The following is a 9,457-nucleotide window of genomic DNA, read 5'->3' as shown; positions in this document are numbered from 1 at the left end:
TAAAATGCCTGGGAGGCAACCAGTAGGAGAAGGGAAGGAAACTGGTGGTTTGAGTCTGGAGATCAGGATTGGAAGTCATGGGTAGCTAAATAATGGCCCCCAAAGATATCTAGATTTTAAACTCTGGAATCTGTGAATGTTACCTTGTATGGCAAAAGGGACTTTGCAGATGCCATTAGGTTAGGGATCTTGAGATCCAGGTGGACCTTAAATGTAATCCCAAGTATCTTTATAAGAGTGAGGCAGACAAGATTTGACTACAAAAGAGGGAACAGGAAGCAATGACAGAAGCAAGATGTTGGAATGCAAGGAATAGGTCATAATCCAATGAGTGCAAGAAGCTTCCGTAAGCTGGAAGAAGCAAGGAAGGACTTCTTCCCTACAGCCTCCAGGAGAAATCTAGCTCTGCCGATACCTTGACTGTATCTCAGTGAAACTGATTTCAGACTTTTGCTCCAGAAGTGTAAGAAAATAAATGTGTGTTGTTTATTTATATTTGAGAGAGAGAGAGAGAGAACAAGCAGGGGAGGGGCAGAGAGAGAGGGAGACACAGAATCAGAAGCAGGCTCCAGGCTCTGAGCTGTCAGCACTGAGCCACCCAGGTGCCCCAGATGTGTGTTGTTTCAAACCATCAAATTTGTGGTAAAGTGGTCTCAGCAGTTATAGGAAACTAATACAGAGGTAGAGTTCAGGGAATAATTGGCAGGAAGCATCAAAGTAGTAGGAATGAATAAAATTGTCTAGAGACAGAGCATGTAGGATAAGGAGATAGGAGGACCCAAGAAGGGACCCTGGAGATCAACTCTGAGCCTCAGTCAGAGGCAGAGAGACTTCCCAATATTCCCATTCTGCAATATGGACAGACTCGATATCCTGAGTAATCTTCTTGCTGAAGGCAACTAAAAATAGTTGACAAAGTATTTTTTAAACTTTTGAAATACATTTTATGCTGGCAGCAAAGTAAGGAATACTTAGAGGCCAAGAACTAAATGCAAATGAGGACCCAGGAAATAAGCAAAAAACCTGGAGAGGCTTTTGCTTTGAGGGCATTTGCCAGACAAGTGAATGCAAAGGTTAAGGTGTACACAAAGTAAGAAGTCTGAGCCTGGATCCCTCCACCTCTGCTTAAAGCTAGGTCCCCAAAAGACTACTCTTTTTGTGTAAGGATGAACTACAAAGAAACCTTCTCCATCTCCCCACAGTCCCCAGCAAATTGCAAGGAAAATTACCTGCCTTGAGAGTTGACTCTAAATGAAGGGAGAGAAAAAACTGAGAATTTGTAACATAGCCAGAACTCACACAGGCTTGAAGCGCAAATTCACACTATACTTGGGAGTCCAAAAAACCCAAGTCAAGAATTAGAGTTAAAGTAAACCTTAATGTGTAGTTCCTAGACACCTAGCAGAAACAGATGCAAATCTGTTCTAAAGGTACCCAACTTCAAAAAAGCCTTCAAAGATTTCCCATCAGTAAATCCTAAAGAAATATGTGTTCATTGCCAAAATTACAAAATACAAAAGGAAATAATATACCATGAGCAAAGTTCAGCAGAAACAACAGTCAGACTACAAAGCATTACCTATTGGAATTACCAGGCACAGAATATAAAATATGTTATATATATTTAAAGAAATAAGAGAAGGGATTGAAAATATACATGACCCAGCAGATTTGAAAAAGACTGAAAAGACCTTCTATAGTTTAAAATACAGACATACCTTAGAGATATGGTGGTTTGGTTCCAGACTACCTCAAGCAGCCAATATTGCAATAAAGCAAGTCAAATGCATATTTTGCTTTCCCAGTGCATATAAAAGTTATGTTTACACTATACTATAGAGTCTATTACATTCACAGTAGCATTGTCTAAAAAATTAGTGTACATTCTTTAATTTAAAAATACTTTATTACTAAAAAATGCTAATCATCATCTGAACTTTCAGTGAGTTGTAATATTTTTTGCTGGTGGAGGGTGTTCCCTTGATGTTGATGGCGTCTCACCGATCAGGGTGGTGGTCACTGAAGGTTGGGGTGGCTGTGGCAATTTCTTAAAATAAGACAACAATGAAATTTGCCACATCAATGGACTCTTCCTTTCATAATTTCTCTCTACCATGCAATTCTGTTGGATAGCATTTTACCCACAGTAGAACTTCTTTAAAAATCAGAGTCGATCTTCTCAAACCCTGACACTGCTTTATTGACTAAGTTTATGTAGTGTTCTAAATCCTTCATTTTCATTTCAACAATCTCTACAGCATCTTCACCAGGAGTAGTTTCCATCTCAAGAAGCCACTTCCTTCACTCATCCGTAAGAAACAACTCCTCATCCATTCCAATTTTATCATGAGATTGCAAAAATTCTGTCCCATCTTCAGGCTCCCCTACTTGTTCTAGTTCTCTTGATGTTTGCACCACATCTGCAGTTACTTCCTCCACTGAAGTCTTGAATCTCTCAAAGTCATCCATGAGGGTTCGAATCAACTTCCTCCAAACTTCTGTTCACGTTGATATTTTGACCTCTTCACGTGAATCATGAATGTTCTTAATGGCATCTGGAATGGTGAATGCGTTCCAGAAGGTTTCAATTTGTTTAGCTCAGATCCATCATAGGAATCACTATCTATGGCAGCTGTAGCCTTTCAAAATGTATTTCTTTCATAATAAGACTTGAAAGCTGAAGCTACTTCTTGATCTATGGGCTGCGGAATAGATGTTGTATTAGCAGGCATGAAAACAACATGTATATCTCATTGTATATCTCAAACAGAGGGTTTTTTTGTTTTGTTTTGTTTTTGTTTTATTTTTAAGTAACCTCCATACCTAATGTGGGGCTTGAACTCACAGCCCTGGGATCAAGTCACATGCTCTACTCGCTGAGCCAGCCAGGCCTCCCTCAATCAGAGTTCTTGGGTGACGAGGTATATTGTCAATGAGCAGTAATATTTTGAAAAGAATCTTTTTTTCTGAGCAGTGAGTCTCAACAGTGGACTTAAAATATTCAGTAAACTGGGGCGCCTGGGTGGCTCAGTCGGTTAAGCGTCCGACTTCGGCTCAGGTCATGATCTCACGGTCTGTGAGTTCGAGCCCCACGTCGGGCTCTCTGCTGACAGCTCAGAGCCTGGAGCCTGTTTCAGATTCTGTGTCTCCCTCTCTCTGGCCCTCCCCTGTTCATGCTCTGTCTCTCTCTATCTCAAAAATAAATAAGTATTAAAAAAAAAATATTCAGTAAACCATGTTGTAAACCTGTCAAACAGGCTGTGTTGTTCTGTTTATAGAACACAGGTAGAGGAGATTTAGCAAAACTCTTAAGGTCCCGAGGATTTTTGGGTTAACAAATGAGTATTACTTCAGCTTAAAGTCACCAGCTGCATTAGACCCTAACAAGAGAGTCAGCCTGTGCTTTGGAGCTTGGAAGCCAGGCATTGATTTCTCTCTAGCTATGAAAATCCTGGATGGCATCTTCTTCCAATAGAAGGCTGTGTTGTCTCCATTGACAATTTGTTGTTAATCTAGCCACCTCATTAATGAGCTTAGCTAGATCTTCTGGAGAACCTGCTGCAGCTTCTCCATCAGTACTTGCTGCATCACCTTGCACTTTGATGTTGTGGAGACAGCTTCTTAAACCTCATGAACCAACCTCTGCTAGCTTCCAACTTTTCTTCTGCAGCTTCCTCACCTCTCTGAGCCTTCATGGAATCCAAGAGGTTAGGGCCTTGCTCTGGATTAGGTTTGGGCTTAAGAGAATGCCATGACTAATTTGATCTATTATCCAGACCCCTGAGACTTTCTCCATATCAGCAATAAGGCAGTTTTGCTTTCTTATCATTTGTGTGTTCAGCAGAGTAGTACTTTTCATTTCCTTTAAGAACTTTTCCTTGCCATTCACAACCTGGCTAACTGGCACAAGAGGCCTAGCTTCTGGCCTACTTCAGCCCTTGACATGCCTTCCTCACTAAGTTTAGTCATTTCTAGCTTTTGATTTAAAGAGAGACATATAACTATTCCACTTGACCACTTAGAGACCATTGTAGGGTTATTAATTGGCCTAATTTCAGTAGTGTATTGTCACAGGGAATAGGGAGGCCCAAGGAGAGGGAGAGAGATGGGGGAATGGCTGGCTGTTCAGTAGAGCAGTCAGAACACACACAATGGTTCATGGTGCCCCAAAGCAATTACAAAGTAACCTCACAGATCACCATGACAAATACAATAATAATAAAAAAGATTGAAATATTCTGAGAATTGCAAAAATGTGACACAGATACACGAAGTGAGCAAATGCTGTTGGAAAAAATGGCGCCAATAGATTTGCTCAACGGAGGTTTGCCACACACCTTTAGTTCGTTAAAAAGCACAATATCTGCAAAGCCAATAAAGTGCAATAAAACATTATTTTTTTCCTATAATATTTGGAATAAAAAACACAGTGGATGGATTTAATACCAGAATAACTATAGCTGGAGAATGGGTTAGGAAAAAGAGATCAAAAAAGTTTTACATAATGTGCTCAAAAGAGATGGAAAAATATGAAAGAAATTATAAATCATGGAGACATATATAAGAAATAAAACAATCATTTAAGTGGAATTCCAGGCGAGCGGTTGATGATGGAAGGGATAAAAACAACAACTGAAGGGATAATAGTTGCGAATTTCGAAGAAATGACAAACCACAGATTGAAAAAGCCTGGCAATCCTAATAAGGATAAGTAAAACAAAATTTACACTTAGACACACTCTAGCAGAATTTCAGAATACCATAAACAAAGAGAAAAACTTTAAAAGCAACAGAGGAAAAGATTATTTTCAATAGGACAGGAGTCAGCCTTCTTAACAACTATGGAAGCCAGAAAAAGGTTACAAATTTTCAGTGTGCTCTAAGAAAATTACTGTCAACCTAATTTGTATATTATCTTTCAAGAACAATGGAAAAAGGAGGCATTCTCAAATAAGCAAACAAAAGCTGAGTTTGCCACCAAAAGACCTAAGGCAATTCTAAAGGCAGAAAGAAAGTGAGCTCAGGGGGAGGGTCAGAGATGAATCAAGTAATGAGGATCAAGGGGCGCCTGGGTGGCTCAGTAGGTTAAGCATCTGACTCTTGGTTTTGGCTCAGGTCGTGATCTCACGGCTTATGATTTCGAGCCCCATCAGGCTCCGTGCTGACAGCACAGAGACTGCTTGGCATTCTCTCTGTCCCTCCCCCACTGGCACTGTCTCTGTCTCTCTCAAAATAAGTTAAAAAACTTAGAAAAAAAAAAGAGAGGTACCTGGGTGGCTCAGTTAGTTAAGTGTCCAACTTCACCTCAGGTCTTGCATTTCAGGAAGTTTAGCAGGGCGTTGGGCTCTGTGCTGACAGCTCAGAGCCTAGAGCCTGCTTTGGATTCTGTGTCTCCCTTTCTCTTTTCACCTCCCCTGCTGGTGCTCTGTCTCTCTCTCTCTCAAAAGTAAATAAACATTAAAAAAAAGTTTTTAAAAAGGTAAACATCCAAAAAAAAAAAAAAAAAGAAATGAGGATCAAGAAAAATGCAGTATATGTGGTTAACTGTAAATGTTGGCTAAAAAGAACAACAATAATCTCTTAAGAGGTTAAAAAAAATAGCTAGAAATGAAATACGTGGGGCGTCTGGGTGACTCATCAGTTAAGTGTCCAACTCTTGATTTCAGCTCAGGTCATGATCTCACAGTTTGTGAGACTGAGCCCCGTGTCGGGCTCTGTGCTGATAGAGTGGAGCCTGCTTGGGATTCTCCCTTTCTCTATGCCTCTTCCCCGCTCACACTCTCTCTGTCTCTCTCTCAAAATAAATAAATAACATTTTTTTTAAAGTACACAACCATCTATAGCATGTAAGTTTGGAGGGAAATGATCAGAGTTAAAGTGTTATGTTCTTTTCATTGTTTGGGAAAATGATAAAGATATTAAATATCCAAGTTAAAATTTCTAGCATAAAACCACCATAACTAAAAAAGTAAAAAATAATCCATACAAAAGTAGATGAGAACAGAAAAAATATACTGAATGTTCAGGAAAAAACAAGATGGAGAAATAAATTCAAATATATCAGGAATTAAAAGAAACAAAAATAGACTATCTGCCCAACTTATAAGACCTAAGATTTACAGATGGTGTGTGTATGTATGTGTGTGTTGTATACATGTACATTCTGTTTTAAAGAATTCAGCTATATTCTGTTTATTTTTTTTTAAGTTTATTTATTTTGAGACAGGGAGAGAGCGCAAGCAGAGGAGGGGCAGAGAGAGAATCCCAAGCAGACTCCGCTGTCAGCACAGAGCCCGATGCAGGGCTGAAACTCATGAACCATGACATCACCACCTGAGCTGAAACCAAGAGTTGTACACTTAGCTGACTGAGCCACCCAGACACCCCAGCTATATGCTGTTTATTTAAGTCACATCTAAAATATAAGGATTGGGGCGCCTGGGTTGCTCAGTCGGTTGAGCGTCCGACTTCAGCTCAGGTCACGATCTCGCGGTCTGTGAGTTCGAGTCCCGCTCGGGCTCTGGGCTGATGGCTCAGAGCCTGGAGCCTGCTTCCCATTCTGTGTCTCCCTCTCTCTCTGTCCCTCCCCCATTCATATTCTGTCTCTCTCTGTCTCAAAAATAAATAAACGTTAAAAAAATAAATAAATAAAATATAAGGATTAAATTTTTTCAAAAAAGAAAAGAAGGAAGGAAGGAAGGAAAAGAAAGCATACGGATTGAGAAAAATTGAGAATAAGAATGTGAAAAAAATATCATACAGACGCTAACCACAAAAAGGTTGGTGTTGGTATATTAGTATCAGACAAAATAGTCCTTGAGACAGAAAGGTTTAGGGGGCGCCTGGGTGACTCAGTCGGTTAAGTGACCGACTTCAGCTCAGGTCATGATCTCACAGTTTGTGGGTTTGAGACCCATGTCAGGCTCTGTGCTGACACCTTGGAGCCTGTAGTCTGCTTAGGATTCTGTGTCTCCCTCTCTCTCTGCCCCTCCCCAAATTGTGCTCTGTCTCTGTCTCTCTCTCTCTCTCTCAAAAATAAACATTAAAAAAAAAAAAGTTTAAAGAGAATCATTTCATAAGGATAAAAGGTTCAGTTCTACAAGAAAATGTAAGGAGTTCTCTAAACTTGTGAGAACTTAGATCAAACTGGCAAAATCAGAGAGGAGGTAAAAGATTAGTACAGCACAATAAGCTGGCTCTAACTAAATAAATACTTAGGATATTGCACTTAACAACTACAAAATACACATTCTTTTCAAGTAATTTTTTAAAATTGGCTACATGCTGAGTTGTAAAGCAAACATCAACGATTTTCAAAAGTTGAAATCATACAGCCTAGTTTATGACCATAATGCAATTAAATTAGAAATCAATAATAGGTAACTAGAAAAAGCTTATATGTGGAAAATTAAGATATCTTCTTCTAACTAACTTGAGGTCAAAGAAGAAATTATGGAAATTAGAAAATATTTAGAATGTGTGAAAACAGGGGCACTTGGGTGGCCCAGTTGTTTAAGCATCTGACTTTGGGTTAGGTCATGATCTCACGGTTGGTGAATTTGAGCTCCACATCAGGCTCTGTGCCAACAGTGCAGAGCCTGCTTGGGATGCTGTCTCTCTCCCTCTCTCTCTGCCCCTCCTGGGCTCTCTCTCTCTCTCTCAAAATAGGTAAATAAATAACCTTAAAATGAAAAGAATGTGTGACAACAAAAATACTATAAATTAAGATGTATCAGGAGGGGCACCTGGGTGGCTCAGTCAGTTAAGTGTCCTACTTCGGCTCAGGTTATGATCTCATGGTCCATGAGTTCAAGTCCCATGTTGGCCTCTGTGCTGAGAGCTCAGAGCCTGGAGCCTGCTTCTGTGGATTCTGTGTCTCCGTCTCTCTCTGTCCCTCCCCTGTTCATGTTCTCTCTCTCTCTCAAAAATAAAAAAAACATTTAAAAAAATGTTAGAAAAAGATGTATTAGGAAAGATGAAAGGCTAACAATGAGTAAGAAGTTAGAAAAACAATAATGAAGTAAAAATAAATAAAAGAGTAGAAATGATAAAGATGACAGCAGAAATCAATTAAATAGAAAAAATACAAAGAAATGATTAACAAGGCCACAAATTCTTTCTTTGGAATCTTTTTACAGATAAATATTAAAACAAAAGAGATCATAACTGTAGTTGATACAGACAATTAAATGGTTAAAAAGAAGGATTCTGAACAACTTTAAGGCTATGAATTTCAAAATGTAGAGAAATGGATAAGTTCCTAGAAAAATTTAACTTACCAAAACTTTTTCAAGAGGAAATAAAAAATAATAGTACAAAAAATTTTTAAAGAAAATAAATCAGTTATTTAAAATTGTCCCACAAAATAAAAACCAAGACCGCAAAAGTTTTTGGAGTTATTTTTCTTTTTTAGATTTTTTTTGTAAAAAATTTCAATCACGCAAAAAAAGTAGAGATAATCATAAAATGGGTTCATATATACTCACTATTCAGCTTCAGTGGTTATCAACATTTTCTTTTCATTCAATCTCCTCTCCCCCCCCACCTTTAAAGAAAATTATTTTTTATTTTTTATTTTTATTTTTATTGAAGTATAGCTGACACATTGATAAATTAGTTTCAGGTGTATAATACAGTGATTCAATAAGTCTATCTGGTATGCTGTGCTCACCACATGTAGCTACCATCTATCATGATACAATACTATTACAATCCCCTTGACTATGTTTTCTGTGTTGTACCTTTCATCCCCATGACATATTCATTCCATAACTGGAAGCCTGTATCTCTCACTCCCCTTCACCCATTTTTCTTATCCTCCCATTAGCCTCCCCTCTGGTAACCATCAGTTCTCTGTTTTTATGGATCTGTTTCTGCTTTTGTGTTTGTTACTCATTTGTTGTTTTTTTTTTTTTTAGATTTCCCCTATAAGTGAAATCATACGTAAGGTAGTTGTCTTTCTCAGTCTGACTTATTTCACCTAGCATGATACCCTCTGGGTCCATTCATGTTGTCTCAAATGGCATGACCTCATCTTTTTTATAGCTGCATAATATTCCATTATATTCTATGATACACACATACATACCATTTACCCAACTTCCCCTATTATTAATATTTTACAAAACCATAATACAATTAATCAAAACTAAAATGTAAATTTTTATACAATAGCATTAACTAATCTTCAGGCTATATTTGAATCTCTCAGGTTTTCCCATTAATGTTCTTTTTATTATTTTTTTTTAAAGCTTATTTATTTTAAGAGAGAGTAAGTGAGTCAGGGGGGCAGGACACAGACATAGGGACAGAGAGAATCCCATGCAGCCTCTGCACCATTAGTACAGAGCCCAATGCAGGGCTCAACCCCATGAACTGTGAGATCATGACCTGAGCCGAGATCATGAGTCAGATGCTTAACTGACTGAGGCACCCAGGTATACCCCATATTCTTTTT

This window comes from Panthera uncia, unplaced genomic scaffold, assembly GCF_023721935.1.
Source record: "Panthera uncia isolate 11264 unplaced genomic scaffold, Puncia_PCG_1.0 HiC_scaffold_320, whole genome shotgun sequence".
In the NCBI taxonomy this organism is placed as follows: Eukaryota; Metazoa; Chordata; class Mammalia; order Carnivora; family Felidae; genus Panthera; species Panthera uncia.
The sequence above is the reverse complement of the archived record's forward strand: the minus strand, read 5'-3'. Positions refer to the sequence as shown.